Source organism: Triticum dicoccoides, chromosome 5A (genome assembly GCF_002162155.2).
Source record: "Triticum dicoccoides isolate Atlit2015 ecotype Zavitan chromosome 5A, WEW_v2.0, whole genome shotgun sequence".
In the NCBI taxonomy this organism is placed as follows: Eukaryota; Viridiplantae; Streptophyta; class Magnoliopsida; order Poales; family Poaceae; genus Triticum; species Triticum dicoccoides.
This window is the reverse complement of record NC_041388.1, coordinates 578,024,996-578,041,871: the sequence shown is the minus strand read 5'-3', so window position 1 is coordinate 578,041,871 and position 16,876 is coordinate 578,024,996.

Sequence of the window (16,876 nt, the reverse complement as noted above, 5' to 3'; positions counted from 1 at the left end):
TGCTTACACGCCGTTGCTCCTCGTGTTCGAGGGCAAACCAATCCTCCTAGTTGGGAGAGTCGGCGGCGTACTCGGGCATCCGTCGCTGCTCTGGCGTGAGCTGCGCGCGGCGCCTGCTCACCTCCTCCTCGTGCGCCCGCTTGTTGAGGCATATCTCTCTCAAGGTAGTTTTGGTGATTGATGACAATATGTTTGCGGACTAATCATGTGCGTTGAGTAGTTCACAGATTCATCCTTGGCACGAGACGTTTTCTTCCCTTCGGAGTGTCATTCAAGACGGTGTAGCTTTTTCGTTTCTCTCTCGGTGGACTAGTTGCGTAGAGGGCACCGTACTATCAAGAGGGGGTCCGGTGGGGTATTGCATGGGTGGAATCAACACGTACATATCAGTTTCTCACCATCCGAGCTCTTCCACTTCTTGGAAGAGATCTCTCCTCTTTTCTATGTCCTGTCTGGGTTCCAGCGGTAGTACCACGCAACCCAGCGGTAGTACCGCTGAGGAGCCACAAGCGGCAGTACCGCTCCGCAGCGGTAGTACCGCCCGTGACTCCACATCAGTAGTACCGCTGGGGTGCCTGGCACCACCGCCTCGTCCTCAGCCTCTATGGAGAGATCCTCTCTCTCTTCTGTGTCCCAGCGATAGTACCGCACTACCAGCGGTAGTACGGCCGAAGAGTCACAAGCGGCAGTACCGCTCCACAGCGGTAGTACCACCCGTGACCCCGCTGCCGTAGTACCGCTGGGCTGTCTAGCTCCTACCGCCTCGACTTGAGGGCTCTTTTTCTCGTGTCGGGTTTTGCGACACTAGTTGCGGTTGTAGAGGCGGTAGTACCGTTTCAAGAGCGGTAGTATCGCCCTTACCACCGCGGTAGTACCGCGCTGGGTCCAATTCCCTACTAGTCTTCTCTACGCGGCAGTACCGCTGGCTGGAGCGGCAGTACCGCTGGGCTAGCGGTAGTACCGCCCCCTCTCAGCGGTAGTACCGCCTTGTGCGGGGCTGGTTGGTGGGGCAACGGTTGGTTTGTTGCCCCCACTATAAAAGGGGGTCCCCTTCTTCTCCTTTGACCTACCTCTTCCCCCTCAAGCTCCATTAATGCTCAAGCTCCATTAAATGCTCCAAGCTCCATTTTCGCCTGATCTATCTCTCTAGCCAATCAAACTTGTTGATTTGCTCGGGAGTGGTTGAGAAGGCCCCGATCTACAATTTCACCAAGGGATTTTCGATTCCCCCACTTATCCCTAGCGGATCTTGTTACTCTTGGGTGTTTGAGCACCCTAGACGGTTGAGGTCGCCACGGAGCCATAGTCCATTGTGGTGAAGCTTCGTGGTTTTGTTGGGAGCCTCCGATTAAGTTGTGGAGATTGCCCCAACCTTGTTTGTAAAGGTTCAATCGCCGCCTTCAAGGGCACCAATAGTGGAATCACGGCATCTCGCATTGTGTGAGGGCGTGAGGAGAATACGGTGGCCCTAGTGGCTTCTTGGGGAGCATTGTGCCTCCACACCACTCTAACGGAGACGTACTTCCCCTCAAAAGGAAGGAACTTCGGTAACACATCCTCGTCTTCACCGGATCCACTCTTGGTTATCTCTTACCTTTACTTGTGCAAGCTCTTTAGTGTTACTTCTCTTGCTTGCTTGTATGCTTGTTGTTATTGCATCATATAGGTTGCTCACCTAGTTGCACATCTAGACAACCTTCTTTGATGTAAAGTTTAATTTGATAAAGAAAAGTTAAAAATTGGTAGTTGCCTATTCACCCCCCTCTAGTCAACCATATCGATCCTTTCAATTGGTATCAGAGCCTCGTCTCTTTATTAAGGACTTTACCGTCCAAAGAGTATGGTTGATACCGTAGACGGTGTGGAGGGACACTCCGGTGTGAATCCGACCTTGTCTACGGGCGATGGGGGAACCTCGTTCTCTCGTGAGGAGTTCAATGTGGCCTTGGAGACATTGAAAACCTCCATGACGACCGAGGTGGAAAGCATGTTCACTAAATTTCTTGAGGGGTTTAAACTATCCACCGCACCGTTGAAAGTGGGTGACCCCACCGACAAGGTGACGGATGCTATCCCCGACAAGGGGAAGCTAGTAGTGAAAAGGCTCCTTCTTTTAGTGGTAAAAATGGCACCGGCATCTTTGCTCATGTGGAACCACCACTTGTTTATGGTGGACCGGTTCCTTCTACTCATTTGAATCATGCCGGTCCTCCCCCTAAGATTGTGAAAAATGAGGACTTTGATTCTTGGGTTTACAGCTTTAAACGTCATTTAAATCATGTGAACACTAACCTTTGGAGAATCATTGAAGAAGGTTTCTATCCGCATGATCCAAGCAACTTCACTCCTCGAGAAGCCGCGGATAATCAATTCAATGAGAATGCTCTCTTCATCATTCAAGATGCAATTCCACCCGAAGACCTACCTCATCTTCGTCCTTTCGCCTTGGCCAAAGATGCATGGCATTGTGTTGTCTCTCTCTACCGGGGAAGCGCAAGCATTCAACGCTCCAACTATGAAGTGGTGCAAGATGAGGCCGATGAGTTTGCTATGAAAGAAGATGAAGAACCTCGTGAGCTTTATCGGAGTGTAACCAAACTCGCGGTCTCACCACGAGATCACGGGAGCAAGGATATGGATGACAATTGGATCAAGCGCAAATTCCTCAAGGCAATGATGCCCTACCGCAAGGCCATGTCCTCTGTCATTCGTCAAAGACCGGACTTCCACACTTTGACCTCAAGCGAAGTTTTGGATGAGTTTGTGGCCATGAACATTTTGGACAAGACCGCCGACAATGCGGTGCTCCGTTCTCAACGGGCAAAGAAGCCTAACCTTGCATTGAAGGCCAAGCTCACCGTTGAAGAAGAAGAAGAGGAAGAAGAGGAGAGCAACCCCGAAGATACGAAGTATGCGTATCATGAACACATGGCACTTGCTTCAAGGAAATTTTGGAGCAAGAAAAACTCGAGGCCAAACTTTAGCAAAAATAACTCGAGTGGCACGAAGAGCAAGCAACGTGTAAGGACTTGCTACAATTGCGGAAACGTGAGTCATTTTGTCGCAGAGTGCCCATATGAGAAGAGGGAAGACAATGGTGGCAAGCTCATCCGAAAGGACAAGGCCAAGTCATTCCCCAATAAGAGCAACTTCACCAAGAAGACTTCTCCCAAGGCATTGGTGGTACAAGAAGAGTACAATGAGGATGATGACGATGATGAAGGTGATGAGTCGGTTGCCATGGCCTCCGTTGCCATTGCGATGACTTCACGGGTGTCTCTCTTCGACTCACCCAATGAGAGCATCACCGCCAAGTGCCTCATGGCTAAAGCCACCAACAAGGTAACCTCCAACATCAAAACTACCATCATTAATCATCCTTCTCCGACGGATAGCATTAATGAACTAGAGGGAGCTAATGTGGAGGCTAATGAGTTTGAGGCCTTTATGGGCAAACTCAAGGGAAAATCCAAGAAGCACTTTGTTGCTCTCTTGGAACAACTTGGTGAAGCCAATGACATGATCGAGGCTCACGAAGACACCATCACTAAGATGGAAGGGCATAGTCGTGACTATGCCGATGAGATTTCAGATCTTTCCAATGCCCTTGAGGAAGAGCGTGGTCTTCGTTTGGCTCTTGAGGAGTCACAAAACGTTGATCATGCTAAGTTAAAGAAAGATTATGATCATGTCCTCATTGTTTCTCATGTGCTAAACCCCGAGAAGGCCGAACTTGAGGTTGATCTTGCTAGACTCAAAGAGGAGTTTGATCTACTTGACAAGGCTCACAAGGTCTTGAAGGATGCTCATGCTAGCCTCAAAGAGTCTCATGATCAAATTCAAGTAAAGCTAACCAAGGAAAAAGCCAGTTTCCCTCATATGATGTTAATTGATAATGCAAATGCTACTAACCCGTGTTGTGAGCATGTGCATCTCGTTGAGGAGAACGCTAAGCTAAAGGGGCAACTTGAGAGAGGTCTTGCGACTTGCATACAAGGCAAGAAGAACCTCAATGATCTCTTGATCAACCAAAAGGGAGTTGTGGCCAAGGAAGGGGTTGGGTACGTGCCCGACTCCAAGAACAAGAAGAGGAATGACAAGACCAAACGACCTCCTCCTCTCATGCAAACCTTTGTGAAGGAGGGAGAGAGTGCCTCCCAGGAGAAGAAGAAGAACAATGCAAAGGGTGGCAATGTCAAGAAGGACAATGCCACCCCTCCCAACAAAGCCGACGATTTTAATCCTTCTGATGTGTTATGCCGTGCTAGTGATGGGCATGTTTATGCCAAATTTGTTGGTTCTCTTCATGAATACATTGAATGGTCTATTTGGGTTCCAAAGACCCTTTTTACTAACATCAAAGGACCCATTACAAAATGGGTACCTAAGACCAAGCATTAATCTCTTGTAGGTGTTTGCTTCCGGTGGGGGATCATGGTTGCTCGATAGCGGAGCTACAAATCATATGACCGGAAGCAAGGACTTGGTGGTGGAAGTGCACAAGATTCCATCTATGCCCACCAATGTCGAGTGGGGTGACGCCTCATCCTCCAAGGTATTGGGACTTGTCAAGGTGGTCATCTCTCATGATCTCACGATCGAGAAGGTCATGCTTGTTGAGTCCCTTGCATACAATTTACTTTCCGTTCGTCAACTTGCAATCATGGGCTTTGCCACTTTCTTTGATATCGATACCGTGGCCCTCTTGTGGAGAAAGACTCTTAAAGTAGCCTTTGTTGGGCATGTCGAGAACGGTCTATATGTGATTAACTTTTCGGAGCGACCCACTAAGACCACGACATGCCTAATGGCTAAAGTTAATGTGGGATGGCTTTGGCATCGCCGTTTATCCCATGTCAATATGAGATCTTTGCAAAGTCTCCTCAAGGGGGACCATGTCCGTGGACTAACGAATGTTAGTTTTGCTAAAGATCGTGCTTATAGTGCTTGTATCGAAGGAAAGTTACATGATAAGGCTCACCCTCCCACGACTATCATTTATTCAAAGAGGCCTTTGGAGCTCCTTCACATGGATCTCTTTGGGCCTCCATCCTTCGATAGTCTTGGAGGTAGGAAGTATTGCTTGGTGATTGTGGATGACTACTCAAGGCACACGTGGGTGTTTTTCTTCAAGAGAAAGAGCGATACCCAACAAACCGTCATTGACTTTGCAAATGAAGCACAACGTCAACACAATGCAAAGATCTTGACAATAAGAAGTGACAACAGCACCGAGTTCAAGAACTACACCTTGGACGAGTTGCTTAGTGATGAGGGGATCAAGCATAAATATTCCGCACCTTACACCCCTCAACAAAACGGTGTTGCGGAGAGAAAGAACTGGACGTTGATGGATGTGGCAAGGACCATGATGGCGGAGTTCAAGTCTCCGTACAACTTTTGGGCCGAAGCCATCAACACCGCGTGTCATGCATCCAATCGGCTCTACCTCCGCAAGGGCTTGAACAAGACTCCGTATGAGATACTCACCGGTAACAAGCCCAACCTCAAGTACTTCCGGATATTCGGGTGTAAGTGTTTCATTCTCAAGAAAGGTGTTCAGTTGTCTAAATTTGAGGCTAGAGCTTATGAGGGCATATTTGTTGGTTATGCTACAAACTCTCATGCTTACCGTGTCCTCAATAAATCCACGGGACTTATTGAGGAGATGTGTAACATGGAGTTTGATGAGAATAACGGCTCCCAAGTGGAGCAAAGTGGCACTTGTGATGTAGGTGATGAAATTCCTCCCCAAGCCATAAGAAGAACGGGTGTTGGCTTTATCCTACCCATTAAGGAACCCCTTGTGGCCGAAGGAGAAGGACAAAGCTCCACTCAAGTGGAGCCATCACCAACCCAAGGCCCACACGCTTTCGAAGAACAGCATGAAGGCCCTCATCCTCAAGGACATGATCAAGGGCAAGATCACGCTCAAGATGGTGTTGACACATCAAGTGATGCCCAAGGTCAAGTTCTCTCCTCCGAGCAAGTTCAAGAAGAAGAACAAGCCCAAGACGACGCTCAAGATGATCAAGTGACCACTCCTCATCTCACCCCCGAGGAGGAATTAGAGCGTCGTGCCGCCAAGGTTGCTTCCAAGCTCTCCACCAAGGATCATCTCATGACGAATGTGCTTGGAAGCTTGAGAAAGGGGGTAAGCACTCGTAGACAATTAGCAAATTATTGTGAGCATCACGCATTTGTCTCTTGTGTGGAACCCCACAAGGTCTATGAGGCGCTAGAAGATCCGGATGGCTCAATGCCATGCATGAAGAACTCAACAACTTCGAGCGCAACAAAGTGTGGAGATTGGTGCCAAGACCGACCGGGAATCACAATGTCATTGGAACCAAGTGGATATTTAAGAACAAGCAAGATGCCCACGGGATTATCATCCGCAACAAGGCTCGTTTGGTAGCATAAGGCTACTCCCAAGTCGAGGGTATCGACCATGGTGAAACCTTTGCTCCCGTTGCTCGTCTTGAATCCATTCGCATGTTGATTGCATATGCTTCTCATCATAACTTTAAGTTACAACAAATGGATGTGAAGAGTGCTTTTCTTAATGGTCCTATTAATGAATTGGTTTACGTCAAGCAACCCCCCGGGTTCGAGGATCCCTACTTTCCCGGTCATGTGTATCAACTCGATAAGGCACTCTATGGCCTTAAACAAGACCCACGTGCGTGGTATGACCACCTTACCGAGTTGTTACAAGACCGTGGTTTTGAAGTTGGGTTAATCGACCCCACTCTTTTTACTAAGAAGGTCAAAGGGGAGTTGTTTGTGTGCCAATTATATGTTGATGATATTATCTTTGGTTCACCTAACAAAGCTTTCAATGAGGAATTTGCCGCTCTCATGACCTCAAAGTTCGAGATGTCCTCCATGGGAGAGTTGAAGTTCTTTCTAGGTTTCAAAGTGAAGCAAAGAAGAGAAGGAACCTTCATCAACCAATCCAAATACACTCAAGACATGCTCAAGAGATTCAAGCTAAGTGACGTCAAGCCGGCTTCCACTCCAATGCCCACCAAGTGCCAACTTGACTTAGATCCCAATGGTAAAGTGGTGGATCAAAAGGTATATCGCTCCATGATTGGATCCTTGCTTTACCTTTGTGCATCTAGACAGGATATCATGTTGAGTGTGGGAATTTGTGCACGGTTTCAAGACGCACCTAACGAAAGTCACTATGTGGCGGCCAAACGAATCTTTCGATATTTGTCTCATACCCCAAACTTTGGCTTATGGTACCCAAGAGGATCAAACTTCAAGCTTGTAGGGTACTCGGATTCCGATTGGGCGGGAGACAAAGTGGATAGGAAGTCCACTTCCGGAGGGTGCCAATTCCTTGGTTGCTCTTTGGTAAGTTGGTCTTCCAAAAAGCAAAGTTGTGTGTCTCTCTCGTCCACCGAGGCGGAGTATGTAGCAGCCGGTAGTTGTTGTGCACAACTCCTATGGATGAGGCAAACTTTAAAGGATTATGGTGTCACTTATGACAAAGTGCCTCTTTGGTGTGACAATGAAAGTGCCATCAAGATCTCTCTCAACCCGGTGCAACACTTCAAGATGAAGCATATTGAGATTCGGTATCACTTCATCCAGGATCACATTAGGCGAGGAGAGATCGAGCTCAACTATGTCAACACTCATGACAACCTTGCAGATATTTTCACGAAGCCCTTGGATGAAGCAAGATTTCGCGAGTTAAGGCATGAGCTAAATATTATTGATTCGAGCAATGTGGCTTGAACCCTTGCACACCCCACCACGCTCAGTTTGCTATCTAGTTTAGGTGTAGGCATGGACATAGGGGGAGTGTTGTTCTCTCAATGAACTCTCCCTCCCCCCATTATGCATAAATTGATCAAGTCTTTCACTTTAGCCATTGTTGATGGCAGTTGTGTTTCAAAGACGAGTTTTGGTCATGGGCCCAAGGTTAAAATCTTCGCGGCGCCATACCTCTTGACTCAAACATAGGTGGCCTCAGCCACCGCCCTCTCTTGAAGAGGTGTGTCTTGGTCATTTGCTGGTGTGCTCTCTTTTCTTGCCTTTTTGTTTTCCCTCGAGCTAAGCCGTGTTGTTTGGTTGCCGTGGCGTACTGGGCGGTACTACCGCTGGTGGTGCGCGGTACTACCGCTTATAAGAGGTACTACTGCCCCCAGCGCGGTACTACCGCTGAGGGACGGGACCAGGGGGTTGTATTGGGGCAGGGGGAGGTTTCTTCTCCCCCATACCCATTCGCTTCGCCCCCTCTTTCCTCTTCCTCTCTCCAGCTTCCTCTCATCGCAGGAGGGCTCCGGCGGATCTCCGTCTCCGGGGCGTCCCTCTCCATTTCCTTCGGTGGAGTCGATCCCCACCTCGTTCTCTTGCCATGGATGCCGGTATTGCCCCCGTTCCTTCTCTCCTTTTGTCTCGTTTTCAGATCTTGTTCTTAGGGGCAATGGTGGTTGCATCTCTAGATTTTTGGCTAAATCTAGGCTTGAGTAGGTTGGAGAAGGCAACTAGACTATCTTGATTAGAGTTTCGTAGGAATATTTTTGAATTTGGCAGGCCGGTAGTGCCGGATCTGACCACGGTAGCAAGAAACTTCTGTTTCCCCGTCTCGAGTGGTACTACCGCTCTCTTTGGAGCGGTACTACCGTGAGCATGTCACGGTACTACCGCTGCCTGCCAAGCTCCATCATATTCCTGCCTTTTCTTTGATCCTTTTTGTTGTGTTTGTTGGCTTATGCTCGTTCTTTCTGGTTGTTTCGCGTGTTCTTGTGTTTGGCTCCAGGTGATGAACATCCTGAGCATCAAGCTCGCCGTATCAACCCCGGGCGTGCAACATCAAAATGCTACCACACCTCTGAGCCAGCCAGTGGTTCCTCTAGCACCTAACCGCCTCCAGCAAGTGCATCCGCAAGTGTTCCTCCACCTCCTCAGCACTCGAAGAGATCCGCCACCAAGCCAAAGGGGAAGACTGTGACTGAGATGACCAACAAGGAGTTTTGGGAAAGGCGTCGCCGCAATCCCTATGAGGTGGACCAAGAACCCACTTTGGTCAATCGCCCGTTCTGGAACCGATTTCAGTTTGCCATCTATTTTGATGTGATCAAGGCCAAGAAGAATCTCTTTGTTGATGTTCGCTCCATTGACACTGATGCTATGGAGAAGGACCCGGAGTACTTTGGCGAAGCCCTTCGGATGTGCACTCAGCTGAACATTCTCAGGATCATGCAATTCAACAAGGATTTCGATGCAGATTTGGTGGCTCAATTCTTTGCCACCGTTCATCTTGGGACGGATGTCGACAGAACTCTGACATGGATGACCAATGGCAAGCTGCTTTCCGTCAAGTGGAAGGCTTTCATGGAGTTACTTGATGTGGTGGATCACGGGCTTGAGACTCCAGTCGGTTTCTGCCCTCACCGCAATGCTACGTCCACCCACAAGCAAGCCCTTTGGCCCTACTGCACTTTGAAAGTTCACCCAATGACTAAGAAGAAAACCTATGAGCTGTCTCCATATCTGGACATTCTTCATCGCATCTTCCGTGAGACTCTCTTCCCTCGAATCGGGAATCTGGATATGGTCCACTCTTATCTCGTGGACATGCTTCTTTTCTGTCAGCATGAGAAGGAAGCAAACACTGGAGAGAGCCTGGATATTTCTCATGTCATGTGGTCTGAACTTCTCTCTCTGCCGTGTCTAAGCGCAAGTGCCCGATATACGGTCCATTCATCATGAGGCTCATTGAGAGGGCCTGGGCACAGATCTATCCCAGAGTGTTGCTGGAAACTGGAGACTTGGTTTCCCATGAGATCAAGCGTCTGAGGAAGAAGGACAATTGGGTCACCCTAGCACCTCAATCCGGGGTCCGTCTGCTGCTGCTGCTGCCATGGAGACTGAGGGTGGGGCAGCCACTGATGATCACGAGGAGGATCTTGGGCCCTCTAGTGCTGAACCCTCATGGGCGAAGAAGCTTAAACACAAGTTGAAGAAGCTTTTCTGCATGGAGTCTCATGGTTAGTACATGACTCATGTGGCGGAGAAGCATGCCAGGGTGCGCCACAAGGAGCTCATGCGTCAGATGGGAGCGACGGTTGCCAGTGGATCTGAGGGTCAGATCACTGAAGAGGAGGAGTGGATCCATCAGCATTGCCCTTGGACCGACTCCGACGCCGAGCAGTTTTCGACCAACGACGGATATGCAGACGATCACGCTGAAATATGATGTTCGAGATCCTCAGCTTGCCATCACCTAGAGTCGTAGCGTCGCTCTTTTCCCTTTTTGGTGTCTCGCTACCAAAGGGGGAGAGAGTGTAGGGATTTGTGTTGCCGAGCTTTGAGTTTGTCGTCTTGTCGTCTTGTGTTTTCTTGTGTGTTCTCTCGGTGTCTTTGTTTGGTTTGGTTTGGTGCCCGTGAGACCTAAGTTCTATACATATGGTGTGAGACATATGCTCCCTATCGCTACCTTATTTCTTATGTCTATTTAGTACTGTAGTATATTATGAGTTGCATGCTTGTCCTGTTATATACTCTTCTCTCATATATCTTGTGCTTAGAATTGTTGGACTATAAAATATAGGGGGAGTGTTGATCCAGATGTGTGTGTCTTGCTTTCCTTTTGCTCCTCTTTCTAGGTGCACACATTCTGGGGGAGCCCGTCTATATTTTGTAGTTCTTAGTTTTCTTACGTTTATATCTTTTCCTTGTGCAAATCCCTAGTTGTCATCAATCCACCAAAAAGGGGGAGATTGTTGAGGCATATCTCTCTCAAGGTAGTTTTGGTGATTGATGACAACATGTTTGCGGACTAATCATGTGCATTGACTAGTTCACAGATTCATCCTTGGCATGAGACGTTTTCTTCCCTCCGGAGTGTCATTCAAGACAGTGTAGCTTTTTCGTTTCTCTCTCGGTGGACTAGTTGCGTAGAGGGCACCGTACTATCAAGAGGGGGTCCGCGGGGTATTGCATGGGTGGAATCAACACGTACACATCAGCTTCTCACCCTCCGAGCTCTTCCACTTCTTGGAAGAGATCTCTCCTCTTTTCTATGTTCTGTCTGGGTTCCAGCGGTAGTACCGCACAACCCAGCGGTAGTACCGCTGAGGAGCCACAAGCGGCAGTACCGCTCCGCAGCGGTATTACCGCCCGTGACTCCACATCAGTAGTACCGCTGGGGTGCCTGGCACCACCGCCTCGTCCTCAGCCTCTATGGAGAGATCCTCTCTCTTTTCTGTGTCCCAACGGTAGTACCGCACTACCAGCAGTAGTACAGCCGAAGGGTCACAAGCGGCAGTACCGCTCCGCAGCGGTAGTACCACCCGTGACCCCGCTGCCGTAGTACCGCTGGGCTGTCTGGCTCCTACCGCCTCGACTCGAGGGCTCTTTTTCTCGTGTCGGGTTTTGTGGCACTAGTTGCGGTTGTAGAGGCGGTAGTACCATTTCAGGAGCGGTAGTACCGCCCTTACCACCGCGGTAGTACCGCGCTGGGTCCAATTCCCTACTAGTCTTCTCTGCGCGGCAGTACCGCTGACTGGAGCGGCAGTACCGCTGGGCTAGCGGTAGTACCGCCCCCTCTCAGCGGTAGTACCGCCCTGTGCGGGGCTGGTTGGTGGGGCAACGGTTGGTTTGTTGCCCCCACTATAAAAGGGGGTCCCCTTCTTCTCCTTTGACCTACCTCTTCCCCCTCAAGCTCCATTAATGCTCAAGCTCCATTAAATGCTCCAAGCTCCATTTTCACCCGATCTATCTCTCTAGCCAATCAAACTTGTTGATTTGCTCGGGAGTGGTTGAGAAGGCCCCGATCTACACTTCCACCAAGGGATTTTTGATTCCCCCACTCATCCCTAGCGGATCTTGTTACTCTTGGGTGTTTGAGCACCCTAGACGGTTGAGGTCGCCACGGAGCCATAGTCCATTGTGGTGAAGCTTCGTGGTTTTGTTGGGAGCCTCCGATTAAGTTGTGGAGATTGCCCCAACCTTGTTTGTAAAGGTTTGGTCGCCGCCTTCAAGGGCACCAATAGTGGAATCACGGCATCTCGCATTGTGTGAGGGCGTGAGGAGAATACGGTGGCCCTAGTGGCTTCTTGGGGAGCATTGTGCCTCCACACCGCTCTAACGGAGACGTACTTCCCCTCAAAAGGAAGGAACTTCGGTAACACATCCTCGTCTTCACCGGATCCACTCTTGGTTATCTCTTACCTTTACTTGTGCAAGCTCTTTAGTGTTACTTCTCTTGCTTGCTTGTATGCTTGTTGTTATTGCATCATATAGGTTGCTCACCTAGTTGCACATCTAGACAACCTTCTTTGATGCAAAGTTTAATTTGATAAAGAAAAGTTAAAAATTGGTAGTTGCCTATTCACCCCCCCTCTAGTCAACCATATCGATCCTTTCACCGCTGGATCCGCGGAACCGCTGGCACCCGGATCTGATGCGGATCTAGGTGCCAGCGGTGCGGCAGCATGACGTCGGGGTAGGGCAGCGGCTGCGTGTACTCCCAGTGCCACCGTGCTTGGTGCACCGGGATGTGCAGGCACCAAAGACCTGGGCGGAAACGTGCTGGCGCCGGAGGAGGAGGGGGAGGAGCACGGGAGGACGAGGCGCCGGGGGTGCCCTTGCCCTTGCCACTGCTGTTGCCGAAGAGGCCCATCCATTGCTAGGGTTTTCTGTCGCCGGCGAGGAAGCAAAGGGAGTGGTGGGGGGCCATATGTGGATGAAAGTGCATGAGGCCGGCCCCCGTCGCACGCATGGTTAAAAAAGGACACTTCCACTAGTTGACTAGTGGGCTCGTTGTTGGCGGTGGTCATAAATAAAACGACGGGTGGTAGTTGGGTGGCCTACAGGTGGGGACGCGGCGGACACCGAGGAGACGCGCGGCGCGTCCGCGCCGACGCATTTCAGGCGCAATTTTGGCCGGAAATGGGTCGGCGCGGACACGATGCAGACGGATTTTAGAAATGGGTCGACGCGTTGGACCGGCATTTTTGTCTGCGGCGACCCAAATGGACGCCCGTGGATGAAATGGGACGCCCTCTTGGAGTTGCTCGAAGTATTTCTGCCTCTGGAGCACCCTCTTTTCTTTCGAAGGCATCTTTCTGAAGGAAGAGTGTTCCCTCCATTTGGATATAGTTTCTGATTGTTAGCTACAATATCCTGCTTTTATTTGTAAAGTCTCTATTCCTCGGTGATCAAAGCCCAACTGGTAAACAAAACTCAAGTTAACGGATCGACCTATGAATAGGATGAATAGAACTAGTTGGTTTGAGCTTTTTTTGGATCCATGCAAGCCATTTCTAGTTGAAGTCAAAAGGTTAAACAAAAAAAGACCCACAATTCAAACATGTATCTAGAATTACTGGAATGTAGTCCCTTTTTATTGGATCCGCCGCTCCGTTAAATTAAAATTCAAAGTAGGTGTGGGTCTAGGTAGAGGAGGTCATATATCAAGTATCAAGTATTGTTATAAATATCGTATATAGTAGTTGCCAAACTCACAAGCGTCACACACTTCGATCTACTTTATTAAATAATTTAGCTAGATAGAACCGACTCCAGCTTTTAAATGAAAGAAGCAATAATGGCATAATTTCTGTCTCAAGACCTCTTGTAGCTATGCAAAGTGTACAAAGGCGAGTCTCACAGGTAGCAACACATGAGGGGTAGGAAAGACTACGTACGAGAAATCATTCTCACAGCCAACTTTCATTCTTCTGAGCGAATAAATGTACTCCCTCCATTCCACAATGTAGTGCTTCCTTTATTCATGTGCTTCAACTTTGACCGTAAATTTAACTATTAAGACTGATTGCGGCGGGAGCAAAAATTATATCAATGAATTCGTATTCGAAAGAAGTTTTCAATTATATAATTTTTCTCCCGCCGCAGTTGATCTCGTTGGTTAAATTTATGGTCAAAGTTGGACCTCGGGAAGCGCGGGCGCACTATATTTTGGAATGGAGGGAGTAGTATTTAGTCCAACCAATCATTGGTGAATCTATGTCTTTCGTGAAAAGTGGAGTATTTGTGCCCAAGGTTGCGTTATTAATACTTGGGCTGATATAATCAACCGTGCTAACCTTGATATTTTTTAATTAGTCATCATATCTTGAAGCGGCCAGATCCTTTCATTTCAGACTTGGATTTTTTTATTTAATCCCTTTTTAATTTCTTCTAGCATTTTGAAAAAATGACACTACTAATAATTAAGTATCTGGAAATAATTGGAATTCTCGATTCATTGATAATATATATTAAATTGGTTCATTCAAAATAGGACCAGTTTATTATCAGTATATATATTATCAATATTAAATGTATATATATATATTAAATATTTTTCTTGTAGATAATATATATAATATGTTGACAATTGGAATAGAGTTAATATATATTAAATATTTGGTAGTTTAATCTATTTAAATATATTAAAGGAAAATATTATCAAAATTTGGATTCAATTGTCAATTGGTCCTACCGAAAGTAAGATTGACTATGGAATTTGGATTTATTTTATCGATGCAAATTGGATTTGGATAGAAGGGTACAAAGAATGAAAAAATTTCAATAGAACTAAGCGCCGCCTTGATGGCTTTGTGAATGAAATTCGCGACTCATTGGTAAATCAACTTTGATTCTCTACGAGTTCCCATATCTTACGCAACCTTACTTTTTCTATGGCTTGTGAATTGTTGTACTGCCTGAAAAGTGACGTTGTGATTACTTCTAGATCCAATGAAAACTTTCGAGATAATACAAAAAGTGGAGGAACAAGGGGGGATTCGACCTCCTTTTATTGGATGGTATATTGTAATCCCATGAGCTTGAGGAGTGTCATCCTCTTCTCCCATCGTTTGGATGGATTTCAAAGTCTATCTTTTAAGGGAAAAATGAAAATAATATATGTGCTTGCAATAAACAGAAGCTAAAGGAAGAAAAGCAACAAATTGGTTCAGGATTCTAAGGTTAGAAAAATCATGTATCCTTCCACTTAGATCAAAAGGAATGGTAGTGCTCGCTCGGCAAATTCTATCGGTTTTGATCCTAAATTGAGCTAGGAGTTGTTTTCGGGCATACTCAAAAAAGGGTACCATATTTCGAATCATGTGTTCTTGGATGGGCATCCAAGAAAGAAGTCAAGAAAGAATTTCGCTTATAGGATTCAGTCGTCCGTTTGCTTTGTTTTAAATGCACATAGAGAATTCTTTCTCGCATTCCCTTAGTTCAGGAATAGGATCACACCTACACGTAAGTTCGTTCGTTGGGTTAGTGGCCACCCCCGATGGTCTTAATTACCACTGCTTAGATTTCAAAAGATAGGAGGGGTTCTCTTTCTTTCATCACCATCAAAAGCAAAGGCTACAAAAAAAACCTTTACTATCACGGAGATCAGTGGAAGGAAGAAAGCGCCAGAAGCGCGGACATTGTTTTCTAGAAGGAAAGTCGCAAAGCCGAAAGCAAATACACATGCAAATTGCGTCGACTACCTCATCACTGTCCAAAATGGGGGATACCGCTATTCATACATGGATGGATAAAAGCAGACGTGGGGACTCGGGTCGGGGCACAATGTAACTAAGAGAGCCATTCCATTTAGGGTGAGACAGAATGGGCAGGCACAAGTGGTCTGGTGTCCGAGCCCTATTCGTTCATTTTAGGTTTTCATGGCCGCCTTTAGTAGGCTTAGTATTTTTGGCAATTGAAATGACTTCTTTATTTCTTTATGTGCAAAAAAATATGGCTTTCATGCTCATCCCTTACTTCAAAACTACATGTTTTAGCCCTCTGTTTGCTGGTTGCCAAAGACGAGAGCTTCGCCTTTGGAAGCGCCAGTAGCGTAGGGTGATCGCCGAAACCGGTATAGTTCTAGGAACTATCGAGGGTTCGAATCCCTCTCTCTCCTTTTGCTTTAGAATGAGAATCTTCGATAGAGATCGTTCCTTCAGTTTAGCAATCTGGTTCTTTACTTTATGGAAACAATATTATCTCTGGTGCTATTATCCCTACTTCTGTGGCGGTCGGATTGGACTTCTACCCAATTTGGGAAGAGAATGGAAAAAGACAATGTTCATTGCTTCCTCAAAACAAGAGTTCCACGAGAAGGAGGGAGTTTGCTTTACCCAACTCCCCTGCTTCATGCGAGCACCCTTGGCGGCCTGCTTTTGAGACAGGGAGGTTGAAAGCTAGATCCACATGAGGTGTGTGGTGGTATACAATAGGATTACGCACCAATGAGCCCATTACATGAAATGCCCCAAAGCCAAAGCAAGCTACCCCTGCAAGAACGGGCAAATCAAGAATTTCACTTCGAATTCATTTCAGTCCTCGCCTTTTTCATCCAAGAGAAAAGGATTCTAGAAAGATTCGTAGAATTAGAAGAACTTTCTCTCTTGGACCAGATGATAAAAGGGAAACTAAAGACACATGTACAAAAACCTCCTACAGGAATAACAAGGCGCGCTGTGTTTGAATGACATGTTATTTGAATAATATTGCTATTGTGTCGTTATTTTTTATTTTTTATTTTTTAAGAAAAAAACTTAGTAATTATTACCCTAAATGGAAAGCAAAGTAGGTTGTTCAGCTATCCCTCGCAAACAATCAGAAGTCCGCGGATATGTTTGCTTCGGAACAAAACCCTTGGCCAATTTGGAAAAAACGAATAATAGATAGATGTTTTTCCTTTGCTGTTCTTTCCTGGATTTTTTGCTGATGATTGACTTTGAGTCTGTCTCCTACGACGAAATTGGAACTGAACACAGGATGGCAATAGTGAGAAAAAAGTCCCTGTGTGAAAATGGAGTGTAAAGCATATTCTAGATATTTCACTTTAAATTTCTTCCTCAATCAAGGCAACAGATAAGTCATCGAAGCCCAAAAAGGG